This window comes from Salarias fasciatus, chromosome 20 (genome assembly GCF_902148845.1).
Source record: "Salarias fasciatus chromosome 20, fSalaFa1.1, whole genome shotgun sequence".
Lineage (NCBI taxonomy): Eukaryota > Metazoa > Chordata > Actinopteri > Blenniiformes > Blenniidae > Salarias > Salarias fasciatus.
Genome location: NC_043764.1, coordinates 31,470,516 through 31,487,027, shown reverse-complemented (window position 1 = coordinate 31,487,027; position 16,512 = coordinate 31,470,516).

Genomic DNA, 16,512 nt, shown 5'->3' with positions numbered 1-16,512 from the left:
CTGGCATCTGCATGACTCACGTTGTTGGACCTCAGTTTGGACTTTCCGACCAGAGCTTGGACTGACCCGGCGTCTCTGGCTCAGCCAGACAATCGTGTGGAGCGCCGCCGCCGCCGCCGCTCAGGTCCTCTTTCTCTCCGATTCGGTCTCCAGCACCTCTGGAGGAGGACGGGAGGAGAACTGACGGCTCCGGCGCCGGATCCGTTTCTCCTGGACCGTCCAAAATAAAAACACAGGCCAAAGGCTCTGCGGCAGCAATCAGCGGAAACATGGACTTTACCCGCCTGCCAAGGCTGCCAAACACACGTGACATGGGCCTGGCAAGTATGTGTGTGGGAATGACACACACACTCTCACACACATACAAACACGGAGAGAGCGAGGAGAGCGAGAGAGCTTCCTTGGCTGAATGTTTACCTCGCCTCTCACTAAATGAAGCGCCACCTTCTCACACACATTAAATACACACCCGTTGTTTTTTCAGGTCCATTCTCACCTTTTCCTCCTCATCAGTCTGATGAAGAGTCGGAACCACAGGCAGGGAGTGTGACGGCAGACCGGGGGAAACGCCAGCGAAGACAAGGACACTGTGGCGGTTCAGGTCTGTATCTCGAGTGGAAAACCAGTGAACACACAAGGTCACACAAGGTCACACAATTGTCCACAGTGCACTGTTTATTACACACACACACAAACCTTCACCAACCTTAGGAAGTCTGGTGATGAGAGGTAGAATTCATTACGAGCTCGGCGTCAGACATCCATTCATAAAAACTCAATGAACAACAACCCAGAAAGGTGTACAACGTGACAACGTCGCTCAACCACACGTTACAACTGTTACAACACGACACAAAACCAACACAACTCCGGCAACGGTGTTAGATCAGTGACAGCATCCAGCAGAAGGAAGATACAGTCATTTCATTTGTTCCACCGTGGACCAGTCAGCTTCACCAGACGCCTAACTACCGTCTAACCGCTGTCCCCGACCTTTGACCCGAGCTCTGCTAATGGCGGACATCCTGCTGTAATGTCTCTGTAAGGTCATCTTTATAAACTTCTCTAACGTTCCACTTTCACCTCTCCCCGGCTGCCCATAGACCGTACCAGCCATACAATCCATACTGTCCATACAGTAAATACTGTCCCTATCGTCCCTATCGTCCATACAGTCCATAGAGTCCATTCTCTGCCCATTTTAGTGGCCTGAACGACCACATTCTGTTCGTGTGTGTGTGTTGGACCTCTGCTGGACTCTAATCTACCTACATATCTATCCTCCGGCCTAAAGTAAACCACTCTATCCTTCCTCGCTCTCTGCGTTCTTCCACATTTTGCTGCACTCCACCCTGGCATTTCCTCCACCTTCAGCAATCCAGACAACCCCCCCAAACCCCACCCTACACTGCAGCCATGTCCTACTGTCCTCCACACAGACTCTACTTTACCCTCTCCTTCCAGAACTGCCACACGACAAAGCCTAAAACCCGGTCCGGTTTGGAACCAGTGCTCCATCTTCCATGTCTTTTAAACTCCAGCTTCATGCGGAGGCACAGTGTTAGTCGGTGCCGTGTACACTCTGAGCTGTTTGGCCTCGGGCAGCCTCTTCAGACACGTCAATAGAGCTGATGGCCGGATCGCTGTGGGATCGTTACGGTTGATCGTTTGGCCCATTAACAGCCGTAAACAGCAGAAAGCTTCAGAGGTCTGTTTCAGTTCTGATCTGATTCCATCAGCACACAAGCTTCCCTGTCGGTTTGTGGGGTTTCAGAGACACTTCCTCTTCCCTTTCTGTGATGCCACTGTCTCTACCAGACATGAAAACAGAACACACACTCACCTCTTCATGGACAGAGACAATCAGACCGAATCAAGACAAAGGAAAAGCGTCTGCTGTTGAGTGAGAGGAGGAAGCCGCTCATCCCTCTTCATTCACAATAATCTTTCTGGTTCAATCCCCCTGCATGGATTTGCTTCCACTTTTTTCAGTTTGTCCCAGATTTTCCTCTCTGTGCGCATCTGATCACCTCTGACCTGATTTGCATGTGCGCACAAGGCCAGCGTAGTTACATCTCAGCAGCCCAGTGTGTGTGTTTGATAAGATAGCAGAAGGTTTAGCCCTCGGTTACAAATTTGCAGCTTCCACCAGGAGAGAGTTCAAAGAAAAACAAATATTACTATTCTGTTAACGTGTGAAATTTAAATTGTACGTGAGATAACTTCAGGGTAAACAGACACAGAGCTGAATGAGCCCGATGCCTTCCTGACAGAGTTAACGTGACTTTGTCTGTGTGACATTGAGTGGCGTCAGCAAATCTTCATTAGATAAAGGAGAATAAGTTTTAATTCAAATCCGCGGAGCGCCATGTGCAGCCAGACTGTGCAGTTTATCTGGATCGAATGCGTTTAATGAGATTATTGAACACAAAGTGAGTGTCTGAGTGTCGCCTTATGTCACCACATGTCTGCAGGGCGGGAAAAAAAAGAAGCTTGAGAGGAGAAGCAGGTTTCTTCTGGGTTTCCGTTGGACTTTTCTCCACGTGCAGGGTCATTATGGAGATGAGTCACAGGGGCCCTCTGTGTGTGTGTGTGTGTGTGTGTGTGTGTGTGTGTGTGTGTGTGTGTGTGTGTGTGTGTGTGTGTGCCAGTTGTCGGTCGGACCGTTGGACCACAGCTGGCGCTCGGAGTTACAGTGAGCAGCTGTCGCGGGAGGCGATGGGAGGTTTTGGTTGGAGCAGCAGTTTGGACTCATCGGAAGACGTTCTGGACTGTTCTACACCCAGAGAGAAACTGGGACTGGCCTTCCCTTGAGCAACTCAACTCTGAAACGCTGGATGGTTCAAATCCCACACTCGTGACGAACTGCTCCACTTCAGTTAAAAGCTGATTTTGTTAGTTGTTGACAAGTTCACAAACGATGTGATTAATTGTGATTAACTCTGGTCAGAGTTGTGATTAACTACTTTAATTTTTTAAAGCAGTTGGCGGCACAGGAGTGAGTCACCCTCCAGCAGAGACTCTGCTCTTATTGTGAAGAGAAGCATTTTGTCAACTGGCTTCTCGTGACTTTTATTCTAGGAATCCACTGGAAGAGTTTCTGTGTTCATCCCTGCTTTCATTCTTGTAAATTGATCTGAATTTCTTCTCTTGTTAGTTTATAGTTTATTATGAAATGAAACCAAATCAAATGTGTGTTTCCCTGAGCATGAAGCTTTATTTTGGCACTTCGGTGTGTTTTCCTCCATGTGACACTCACTGGATGAATGAATTAACGGATGTTTTTCTTTCCATTTATCACTTTGGATGATTCAGATCCAGATTTTCCTCCATCGTGTTGAACATAAACATCCTCCAGTGTCCAGAATGAAGCCTGCGTTTGATGCTGTTCACTTTCTGCTCATTTACGGAGCTCAGGCATAGAATTAGGGATTTGGTGGTGAATCCAACATTTTTCTATCACACACACACAGTCTGTGTGCACAATCTGCCACTTCAAATGTGTGTGAGTGTGAGTGTGTGAGATGGGAGCACAGATCAGTGTCCCTCCCATTCGCCCCGCTTTGAAAAATTGCATTTTTTTCCCTCCCATCATCCCGAAGCGATTAAAGAGGCTGCTGCAGGAGACTCATCACCCCGCCTTTATTCTATTTTAACACACGTAGCTTTCTCTTTCCTCGTCCTGCTTGGCACCACAAAGCCAGAGAGCGTCTCTGCCTGCTGGAGGAAGTGGGGCGGTTTTAATGGGGAGGAACCTGGAGCTCCAGCCGGATGTAGGTTAACGGCGAGCGAGCCGGCGAGCTCTGCGTCTCGTCTCGTCGGCTCCTCGCTCCACTCGCCCGCCCGACTGCGAGCACAGATTAATATTTCACTGTTGTTCTGCCACAAGTGTGTGTGTGTGTGTGTGTGTGTGTGTGTGTGTTTGTCCGTTCATCAGTGAAGCATGGCTGCCTCCAGTGTTACTGCGTGTCTGCCTGATCGCTTCCATGAATTCCTTTCTGCACTTGTGCATTCCTGCCATTATCGTTTCATCGGGTCAAAGGTCACGCTCCCGCTGCTGGATAATAAAGCAGCGTGAAGTTTGCCTGTTTTCAGATCACACGCCGGGTTAAACGTCGGCCACAGTCTGGATTTCTTTCCATTCTCCAAGGTTCAAGGTGTGTTCAAGCAGCTAATTCAGCCCGCCGGCCAAACAGCAGGTACAGCGAGGCTGGTGTCAAACTACCAGAGGTGACGGCTGTTTGGAAGCAGGGCGATCAGAAGGGAGTTGAGTTTGGAGAGAGGCTGTGTGCTGCTCTTCACTCAGAAACAGTTCACTAGCTCCGCCCACTGGGCCGGCAGGTTGCCTGCTGCAGGCCTGCCGGTCTGGGTTCTGGTGTCTCGGCCGACTGACTGTGGGACGGATCAGCGCTGATCTGTTTCCCCGCCGGCAGATGTTGGTTTTTCTCATCGGCTGAGCTTTTATTTGGGTTTCGGGATTTCAGCTCTGAGGCTATCAACCAAAGAACTTATCAGTAGTGGTGAAGGCATGAGAGCGATCCAGATCCAGATCCAGATCCAGATCCAGACCCAGACCAAACACCGGGACAGAGGAGATCCTCACCGACGCTGGAGAGTCATAAGCCGAGTGAAGGGTGCGTGCTGCTTCTCCCTGCAGATTCGGCGGCTGTAATTGAGCGATTTCTCCTCCTCCGGCTCTATAATGGGCTTGTCATGCTGCGCTGCTCAATGCATCTTCAAACGCAGCCAACTCTCTGCGGCTCAGAGCCGCGCTGCAAACTAGGTCGCCGGAATGAGCCCAGGAATCTCAGCAAGGCGGGAGGAACGTGTGTGTTTGTGTGCATGTGGGGGGGGGGGGGGGGGGCAGTGCATTATTCAGGTGTAACGCCCCCCCGCCTGATTCCTCTGGTTTCCCTTTGAGTGAAGATTAAAGAGGGAAAGGAGGACAGCGTTCCTCCACAAACCCACACACACCTCGCCGTCTCCACTCTGACCCAGAATCAGTTCAGCTGCGTCACCGTGGAAACACTCAGGAGCAGGACGGCCGACCCCCCCCAACACGACGGTCTGCCACCGCCAGAGACGACTGAACACCCGGGAGGCCGCACACACACACACACACACACACACACACACACACACACACACACACACACACACACACACACACACACACACACACACACACAGCTCAGCCCCTCCATGAAGACTCAGAACTCATGAAATATGAACACACACACTCTGTAGAGCAGTTTAGTAGTAAGCGTGCATGGGCTGGCCCACGTGCACGTCCCCGTGAGTGTGCACGAGCGTGTGTGGGTGCGCTCATGGAGACTCGGGGTGGATGAATAACGGAGGTGGAGGCAGCTGCAGACCTCCACCTCTCAGGGACAGTCGGGGTCTCTGCAGCAGACAGTTCAAACTCAGTCTCTATTTCCTGTTCTTTCACAATAAAAGCGCTGCTCGTGGAGATCTGGATGAACAGGATGAACAGGAGATCAGAAGGACGAAGCAGGTTTTAAGTCAACGATCAGAAACCATGAGACATTTTATTTCCTCTCTATCAGGGGTCAAACAGGAATTACTGAAACTAGATGTAAAAACTGTCACTTGGATGAAATATTTTGTTCTGCACGGTTTCTCTGATATTTGGTCGAGTGGTTTCTTCCGCGTTGTTTCTCTGAAAGTCCAGAAATGCTGCACACTGGACGAGTTTGTCAGAGAGAGATCACATCTGTTGTTGAACTTCAATCCAGATTCTTTGAAGTTTCACAAAAGCGTATTTGAGCCATTCATGGGGGAAAAGAATTGGTTTCCTGCGTATTGAATTAGTTTGGGACCTTCCAGATCCTAAGATCTTCTGAGACATTTCAGAGGTTTTTATGTCATTCAGAATCTGTTTGTTTGATTCCAAATTTGCTTACAAATTCTCAATTCAGTCATGAAAATCCCATTTTTCCCATTACAGTGGTACTCTGTGACAGTCAAATATTGTTTGTGACATTCTGAATTTAATTGTTTGGTTGTGACATTCATTCATTCATCCATCCTCCTAGCATATTGTCCTTTTCAGGGTCACGGGGGTCTGGAGCCTGGCGAGTTGTGACATTCCCAGGATTAGAAGGTCACGATTGTTCACTGCAGAGTGAAACAGGAACTCAGCCGACAGGAGATCAGAGTCAGAGACCACAGACCAACCCGAACTCCGGCTGCAGAAGAACATGCAAACTCAACGTATTTTGTGAAGGTGTTTAGATTGTTCTTTTCTTCGTAAGATGGTCTAGAATATGCTATCTGAGCTAATGTTAGCATATTGCTAACTTGTTGGTGGAGGAGTAATTGTAGAAAGCAGACAGGTGCAGGGAGAACATGCAAACTCCACAACACTCCAGAACTCCACAGAGAAAAGCCAGAAGGTCACCTTGATCTTCTCAGAGCGAAGGGAGGATGAGCACCAAACCACCGTGGAGGAATCACTACGTCGCCGCCATATTGGATGGGTCATCTAGCTACAGGCCAGCACCGGGGACCCACCCAAGATGGCGGCTGCCCTGATACATCAGCCACAGTGGTGTCATTCCTCTCACTCACACAGCGAAAACAAAACATGCCTGAACAAGAAGATGAGGAGATGAGATGAAGGAACGATAAGAGCTGATGCTAAAATAACAGAAATATGTCACTTTTTCAGGCATTTTTGATGTTTTCGCTGCAGATAAATATTTTTCTTGTAGCTTCAGCAACCTGTTCTATCAACATCAGGAAAATGTTCACTTCACACAGAAAAGGAACGTTTTTAATGGATGTTTTAAAGCTGTTCTGTGGTCTTTCGATGTGCAGTTTCCTCTCTGATGGTGTGAAAACAGACTGAAACATGTTAAAAATGGCTTTGAGGGAGGGAGGAGGGAATGAGGTCAAACCAGAGAGGATTAGAGAGGAGAAAGAAAAGGAGCGGCCGGAGTCCCGCGTGGACGTTCTGGAAGAATTCCAATTTATTCTTACATGAAAACATAAAGCTGGTGAGCCGCCATCACGTGAAGGATTTAGCTGCAACGCGCCTCCTTCAGGAGGAGGAGCCTGAGAAAAGAGTGTTTCTGTGGCTGTAGCCCCCCGGGTGTGTCTGGAGAGCAGCAGGTGAATGAGCCAGAGCTCCGGGTCCTGCTGGGACCAGGATGCAGCTGACCTCTTGGTCTGCTCTGAACCCAAACAGTCCTCTCGGCGTCTTGTTGTTCTTCTGATTGGAGCTAACTGAGGAAAATGCTAAATCACCGATGATCCTGTGAACTCTGGTGGCTTCAGCCTCTGAGCTTCTTCCAGTTGGACTGAAGGTCGAAGCTTCATTCAGCTTCTGATCGTTTCATATTGCTCTCACTCTGTGGTTCTTCCCTCAGTATTTATTTTATTTTCAGCTCATTTTATTGTTCTTCCAACTCAGTTTGTTGTAGTTTTAATTTAGTTTGACTGCAGTTCTGTGACTTTCTGGTTCTTGTGTAGTTTCTTGTGTTTTTCTGTCACTTGGGTCAGTTTGGATAATTTGGATTTTTTTCTTTAAAATGTCTTTGTGTGTTTCTTTCTGTCACTTTCCAGTGTTCATTTAATTTCTTTTGGTGGTATCTCTTGCTATCGTTCGTTGGCTCCTTGTTGTAAATTTGTCTTTTTGTGTCGTTTGTTCTCTCTTCTCATCCTTTATATTATCCTTCAGACAATTCCTTTATCTTCTGAGTTTTCAGAATAATTCTGCTTCTTTTTGAGCCTTATTTGTGGAGCGCTGAGAACACGGTCAGAGAAATATGAAACCACTTTAGGTGGAAGCTCTTCTGATAGCTTCAGTTTAAAAAGTACAAGGATGAATGTTGGGTTTAGTAACACGCTGCATGTCAGAGCTGATTCAGACTGTTTAATCAGAACTTTCTCAACTCAGCCCAGAACATTTGTTCTTTATTTGTTTCTGATTTGGTTTTTTCCATTTCACATGTCAAACTTTTGAAGGTAGTTTCTTTTATTTCTACAGCTTGGAGAGAATAAAAGACGCCTCTGAACTCCCGATTGTTCTTATTACACTGTGGAAATGGGCCAGGGAGGTTTTCCTGGGAAGAAAGTGCAGCCGGGATATATTGATCACTTTGTGGATTCTTCCAGGGAGAGGAGTCCCCCCCCCCTTCCTCCTCCTCCTCCTCCTCCCCCACAGCACTGTGACTCAGGTGCGCTGAACTCTGACGTTCTCTGAATCAGTGCTGGGAATTCACCACTTCATTCTGTGCTGCAGTCCAGGGTCGGAGAGCAGAGGAGGGATCCCAGCATGCTTCATCCCAGCGCCGGGCGGAGCGTGACGACACCCGATGGATCTGTTCAGGCTGCTGAGATGATCCTGAGAGCAGGTTTCACCTCCGGGGGATTTCACATGTTATCAGGAGAGCGGGAGCAACGACTGAAACTGAGCCAGAAACCAAAACCTTCTTCTTCAAATAAAGCCTGACAACACAGCAAAACTGGAACTGACCAGAAGAGAAGGAAGGTGAGATTAAATGACAGAAAATCAATGCTTTATTCTTTACTGTGGAACTGAAAAGTTTTAAAGAAACCGATGGAATAAAAGAAGGAGGTGATGAGTTCTGATTGGCCGGCAGCACAGGCAGGACTCCTCGACCTGCAGCGACCTCAGACACTCCAAACCTGCTCCTGATCCTGAGAACATGACGAGGGTTCAGCACAGAACGTGAAAAATGCCAGTCGAAGGTGAAATGCTGGCTCACACCCGGATTCTGAGGCAGTAAAGCAGATTTCAGCTCTTTGGTGTTTCTCCCGTTTTACTGAAACATCCGTCACCGCTTTCCCAATATTCCTCATCAGAATAAAAATCCCCTCAGCAGGAAGGTTTTTATCACGGGGTGTGCTAAAGCCTGAGCCGTCAGTGGAAATAATACACACACACACACACACACACACACACACACACACACACACACAGACAGAGCAGTGTAACCTGAGGCCGAGCGCAGGGCCGGTGTGGAATTTCACCACAACCGTGTGTGTGTGTGTGTGTGTGTGTGTGTGTGTGTGTGTGTGTGTGTGTGTGTGTGCAGAGCTGATATCTCTGACTTCTCCTTCGCTCGGCCGCTGACGGTGTCGGACTCTCTCCGATTGCGTTTTTCTCTCAGCAGCTCCCAGAATCGATGAGTCGTCACTCCCGAGTCAAATGTTATGACGAAAAAGATCTTAATCACCTTCTGCTTGGAGGTCAGAGGTCAGACGGATGGATCATCTGCAGAATTTTCCATGAAACTTGTTAAAAAAAACACTTCCTGGTCGTGAAGTGAGTCACATGGTGACGGGGTCGGCCGCCGGCTCCCAGGAGCAAACTGTAAGTTGAGTAATCTGAAAGTTCTGATGGTTCCACAAATGTGAAGCAACCTGAATCTGAGTCACGAGAACAAGAGACACAGCGCACACCGGTCTGCTGTGAGCGGGGGGGTAAACACACCTCAGATCCAGGTGGACCAGGTGAACCAGGGACTGCTTGTCAAAACACATGAAGCCCATCGCCGTCTCCATGGTGACGGGTTTAGACGGGTTCCGCTGGAGCGGTGCTGGGTCGGGTACGTTTAGAGCTCAGATCACATTTCACCACCGATTCATGCAGAGAAGTCCCATTTCTAACACTTCACTTCCCCTTTCATCACGTCACACGCCGTCCCTCCGTCAGACCTAGCCCTTTCGCGTCACTCCATGACACACACACACACACACACACACACACACACACACACACACACACACTCACGAGAGCAGGACACGGGGAAACGTAGCGGACGCCTCTCGGGGCCTTCAATTAAAAATTGATGTTATGCTGCAGCGAGCTCTTGGCTGTATCCGCTGAATATTTAATAAACAGTCTGACTTCTTCTGTTTGGCGCTGGCACGGTGACGGTGAGAATGTGGGACAGGAAACCCGCTCGCCGCCACTTCCGCACTGATAACGGCGCTCTGTGGGAGACGGGAGGAAACCCCGCCAGGAGGAACAGGGACCGGGACACAAACAGAAAGACTCAACACGGACCGGGTTCAAGGTGCTCAGAGAGCGAGGTGAAGGAGGAGGGGGGCGGAGCGATCGGGGGGGCGGAGCCAGACCGACCTGCAAACAGTGTGACAGCGGCCAAGGACTTGTTTTGTCTCTGAGAATCAGAGAGGAGTGAAACAGAGTGAAAGACCGTGTGTGTGTGTGTGTGTGTGTGTGTGTGTGTGTGTGTGTGTGTGTGTCTCCGGGGAGAGGGAAGGAACCTCGACTCAGACTCCCAGAAGGAGAAGAGAGAAATCCTTTCATGTGAGGATCAGGGCTGCGCCGCCGTCTCCTGCTTATCTGTCCGTCCAGGCCTCGTATCGCCGTCTCCGCTCTGTAACCGACACCCCCGCTGCCGAGGGGCTTCTGAGCAAGGCCCACATGAAAGCCCTGCAATGGAAGACGTTTCTGGCTGAACACATCACAGTCAAAACCGTCAGCAGACAGATGCTCTGCAAACTAATGTTCTCTGTCAGCCTTGGTGTCTCTCAGTATCTTCAGAATATCTCTGGGTTAAAGTCTGAGGACCTCCAGCCTCCAGCGCTGCTGCTGATGAACCTCACACCTGACATCTCCAGAAAGACCACGGCCTGGAGAACGCTGCAGTTCTCTGAACACATCCAGAGACCGAGAGAGCATGCTCTGAGCTCAGCTCAGCTCCATCAGGAGACCAGAGAGGATGATGGGATTTTAAATGTTTTCATGAGGTAGAAGAAGAGTTTCCTCTCAGGGAACAAGGAGACTCCAGTCTGAACGGCAGCATTCAGGGAGAGGACGAGCAGGGACGGCCGGGGCAGATCGAACAGGCCGGACGCCGTGACGCCACTGCAGGAGTGAGGCGGACGCCATGACACCACTGCAGGAGTGAGGCGGACGCCATGACACCACTGGTCTGAGGAGGGGGACCCTTTTATCTTTCTTTGTGTTTATTTTACAGCATGTTGAACTCTGATGGATGGAAGTTACTTTGTGTGCAAATAAAAGTGGTAATAACTTCGTTGGAAGTATGAGAGCAATGTGTGAATCAAAACCTGAGTGACTGTTTGGAAGAGAAGTGATCTCTGACAGGAGAACCGTGAGGTTCTGCTGAACCGTCCAGGTTGTTTTTGACAAGAGAACCAGGAGAACTGAGAACGTCTGCTCTGTTTAGAGAAATGAAAATGCTCTTGAGAGGGATCTTTGCATTTTGGAAGCTCTGACTGTTAAAGCGATACTTCAACATTTTGGCAATTTGGCCCATTTAGCACAATTCCTTAGTCATTTGAACAGCATACTTACTGTTTTTGTGAGGGCGAGCTGTTGTTTATTCAGAGGTGAGTCGGGGAAGGTTTTCGGGACGGACACAATGGAAGTGGATGGTATTTTTGGTTCCCCACATCAAACTCATCAAATCCACAATCCAACAACCCCAAAACACTTTGGTGGACACGTTATAATCCACACATTCACTGAGGGTCTGCCTGTCGTCCTGTCGGCCGGACGCACAGGACCGGGGCTGCCGGAGCAGCCGGGGACGGACTGCACCGATCAGGCAGACCATCAGTGAGGACGGCGGCTTTCAGCTGCAGTCGTGCATCTGCATACTCCTGGGAATCGCTCTCACACTCCGGGCTTGGTGTGTCCCTGTCCCTCCTCGCCCTCCGGCCCTGCTCGTCTGCTACCGTGCAGCAGTGTCAGGGACTTACATAAGCTCACGGCAAAACGGGCTCAGGAAGCCGGATTCTTCTGGGGATGAGAGAAGCTGCCCACCCCCTCCTCTACCCCCCCACAAAATGAGACAAGAAGAGAGAATCGTTGTTCTGTGCCGTGCGTTCTAAGACCTACTTTAGCTGGCAAATGAATATTTCACTCAACTCCTGGTTCCCCATGCAGCCGTCAGCCAGGAGAGGAAAACACCCGGCACAGAACCGTGTCAGGACAGAGAGGTGGCGTGTTCCCCGTCGGAGCCCCTCCCCCACCCCCGAACACACACACACACACACACACACACACACACACACACACACACACACACACACACACACACACACACACACACACACACACAGGGAGCGGGACGCAGCGGAGAGCAAGGCTGCCAGCTGGGATATGGGACAGCTTCCTCAGGAAACCAGCTCCCATCAGCCTCTCTGCTACAGACCGGGGCTCCGTCTGTACGGGGGGCCTGGGGGGGACTCGTGTCATTACCCCACACACACACACACACACACACACACACACACACACACACACACACACACACACACACACACACACTCCAGCGTGTGTGTCAGTGAAAGGGCTTTAAAGGGCCTCCCGCGCCGCTGTGAGCAGTCTAACGTCCGTCTTTTCACTGTGTCGTGTTGAACTGCGGCTGAGCAGCAGCCTGGAGGCTGCAGGCGTCACTCTCACTCATTCACCGCTTCACTGCTTCACTCAGACACTCGTCTTCTGGAGGAAGGCTTTAAACGGACACATGAGACCCCCTCTAGATTTATTGCTGTTAATCACAGCTGAAACACACACCTGAATATTTAAACAGATCTGTTTGAATTATTGATGCATTTGTTCCACCTTTTTTCTTTCCAGCTTTATTAGTAAGAAGAATGTTTTGTTTATAGTTTTTATTTTGTGATTTTCAGCCGATCAGTCATTGATCAAACTGTGATATTTGTTCTTTCATCTCCTAAACTGTTTTGGTTCCACCGAAGAACATTACAGAGGAAAGCAGAGTGAAACCTCCACATGCACAGGGAGAAGGTGCAAACCCTGGAAACTGCACAGCCTTGTTTCTGTGAGGCCAGAGCGTTTGGTTCAGTGTCTTGCTCAAAGACTCGGGGACAGACTGTGAATTGAACCTGCAACATTTTGCATATATATAGAGTCTACATATATTTACAAAAACGAAATAAATGCCACATACTTGCTTTTTTTTTTTTTGCTTTAGTTCTGATGTATTGATGAAAATGGACTTGATTGCATTGAAAAGTTCCACTTTCAAAGGTTAAGAAGTGCCTACAACATTTATTTTGAATGAGTTGATCTTATTTCTAAGAATTGCAGGGAGCTGATGTTTGGAAAAACTGAAAATGTTTGCTTTAGATTGTGAAAGAAAAACCCACAGATCCCAGGAACAGACGACGCTCTTTCGCTTTTAGGAGGAACCTCTGACCGCCAGAAGTATTGAACACACTCGTCTATAGGAGTCTGTCTTCTGCTTTTCTTACAGGCAAAGAAAGAAAAGAAGAGGCTCAAAACAGCAGATTCCTCTTCTCGTCTCTTCATTAAAGTCCATGGATTTTTCTTCCTCTCCACACCGCTCACAGCGCTCATCTGCCGGCGCGGCGCGGTGGAATTAAAAGCTGTTGGTCGCCGAGTCGCCGGACCTTCGACCCTCGGTGACACCGGGATGCAGACGGACAAAAGGCCCGATTAGAAGAGAGGAAATGTAGGAAGGAAAGCGGGAAGGGAGGAGAGGAAAGGTGTGAAGATAAAGGAAGAGAAGAGGAGGAGGGGGAGGGGGTGGGGGCTCACGGCTTGCTGTAAATCTCCCTGCTAGTGGAGGATGGGGGGGCAGATTTATGGCTGCATGCTGGGGTAATAAGAGAATGGATTGAATCCTTTTCAATCAGCCTCTTCCACCTCGCTCCTGCCTCGCCGGCTGATCCGGCTGCACCGCCTGCTCTAACCCGACCAGCAGAAGTGGGTCAGAGGCGTCCGTCCGGGTCCCTGCAGACCCGGTTCTGCCAACGGGACCGGGAGACCGTCTGCTGCCGCGCACACACCCAGCCGGCTCTGCCTTCACACGCTTTTCGGTTCCTTTTTTGGGCAATTTTTCAAGTGTGTGCACGTGCTGAGAAGCTCCTCACGAGATAGCAGAAAAACCAACACAGATAATCAGCCCCTTCCTCTCTCCGCCTTCCTGTTGATTCCACCCGGTGTCTCTGGGGCAAACTGCAAGCCGACAGGAAGAGCTCTGGATATCGTAGTCTGGACGTCCGCCCCGGTCGCTGTGGCTCCAGGGAAAACTCTCGGTCCAGACGTTATCAGAGGACTGACACACGTTTGATGTTTCTGTCGGTTCAGCTGAAGATTCTCCGTCTCACCTACAGAGACTGTCTTCTGTTAACCTTAGATCCACGCCACTGGGCGACGGCGTCCACACTGCTGACGATTCCTCTTTTATTATGAAAAAAATTTCATTACTGCAGATTTCACTCGGTCTGGTCTGATGGTCCTTGTCAAAGCATCTTCATGTACCCTGATTGATCTTGGATCCAGTGTCTTCTGCTGCTCTTCTGATCAGCTGGTTCCACTGATCAGTAGATTCAAGGATCATCTGCAGAACGACAGAGGTCAGTGGAGTGTTTCCTGACGATGTTCTCTACAGGAAGCATGTAGAACATGAATAGTATAGGTTCTATGACAGAAACCAGTGGAACTCCATGTTAAACTTCAGTCTGAGCTGAAGAGTCATCAACAGGAGGTCTCAGCAGGCCCTCGGCTCCCAGAGAGAGTTTCAGGTTATTGGGGTCGTCTGGCTCCTGGATCTCTGATCCTCAGACTGAAGCAGTGTTAATTTCGTTGACTAAATATTTTCGTCATTTATTTCGTCACAAATATTTTTTTTCAGACGAAAACGAAACGAAAACTAAAATAGAAGTCATTCATTGAGACGATGACGATAAGTAAATTGATTGACAATCTCGTCAACAAATAAAAGACTAAACGAAAATACACAGTGACGAAATCCAATCAGAGAAGAGAATCATACGTGGGAAGAAGAAAAGAACCACTCAGAAAAGCGAACAGGCAGGATTAAGAAGATAAAGAGCCAATCAGAGGCCGACTTCTTGAGACCGGAACTGGAGCGAGCGCTCGTTTGAAGCTGGCTCCCGGGAAGAAAGCAGACAGCTCACGAAGAGGATGCAATGTTAAAAGTTCGAGAAAATGTCCACAGCTGGAAGAAAGCGACGACAAGATTTGTGGGCCCATTTCACGTTTAACGATGAAGAAAATAAAACGAAGTGTAAAGAATGTGAAGCGGTCATACGCGGAAAGAACACGACCAACTTAAAGAGACATCTACAAAATGCCCATCCCGCCTTGTTCTCTCAGGTAAATGCGCTGCTTTTGCTGACATTTTTTTCTTCTGCATTACTGTGGCATATGGAAACGTAGTGTGTGCGTCGCGAAAGTTTACGGGTAGCAAGCTCGGTTAAACTTCATTTACCGTCATGATGTCTTCCTGTACACAATTACTTATGCTTATGTGTGTTTATGTTGGTAAAATGTCATGATATGTCTCAGTTAATATATTATGTAAAGATGACCATGTTCACTGCTTTCATTATATATTAATCTAGTTAATATTATATTTTTACCTCTCACTTAATTATAATTTTGTGCATTTCTTGTTTGTAAGTACATGTGAAATAGAAAAGTTAAATAACAATTATTCATTTTATTTGTATTATGTCACAGTTGCAGAAATCTACTGATGAAGGTGGTGAACCAAGTGTCAAGAAAGCAAAAATACTACATCAGGACATTGCAAAGGCTCTATTAAGTACTGTTAAGTATAAAAGTGATGCCAAAGAACAACAAATTAAAGAGGATGCTATTGCCAAATGGATTGGACGTACAGGGTTGCCAGTCACCACAGTCGAAGATGAGGATTTCATTCTGATGATTGAGACATTTGATAAAAAACTCACTGTGCCAAAGAAAACAAAGATAAGCAATCTAATTGAGAAACAATATGACACAGAAGTGACAAAGTTTAAAAAAAGACTGTCAGGTGCCCGGAAAGTTTCCATTGGGATTGACCTCTGGACTAAAAAGGGACTGACTGCATCATTTTTGGCAATAAGCTGCTGCTATTTTTGTGTTGAACAAAATAGACCAGAACACATACTGTTGGCTCTTGAACAAGTTGCCCATCCACACACAGCTCAGTCCATTAAGGCCTGTGTGCATAAGTGCATACAAGAATGGGGCATTTCAAGTGAGAAAATACTCACTGTTATAACTGACAATGGGAGCAATATGGTGGCGGCATTTAAACAGTCTACTCAAGAAGAGGAAGAGACCAGCTCTGATGATCCAGATGAGTTCCACCTGGGCGAGAATGAATCAGAGGAGGAGACAGAAGATGTTCGGTAAGCCACTTTACCAATTTTTTTATAGAACATCTCAAAAATGTCTCTTTAAATGTATATTTGTCTTTACTGTTCTTAGGTACCAAAACATGGACATGGATATGGAACGAATGCCCTGTGTGGTCCATACACTGCAGCTCGTGGTCCAGATGATAAACAAGGAACCAAGTGCAAAGAGACTCCTTGACAAAGCGCGCTCAATTGTGAAGCTCTTTCGAAAGTCTTCTGTTGCAACACAGAGAATTTTAGATGAGTGCGGCTTGATTGTTGTAAATGACTGCCCCACACGCTGGTCAAGTACCTTCAACATGATTG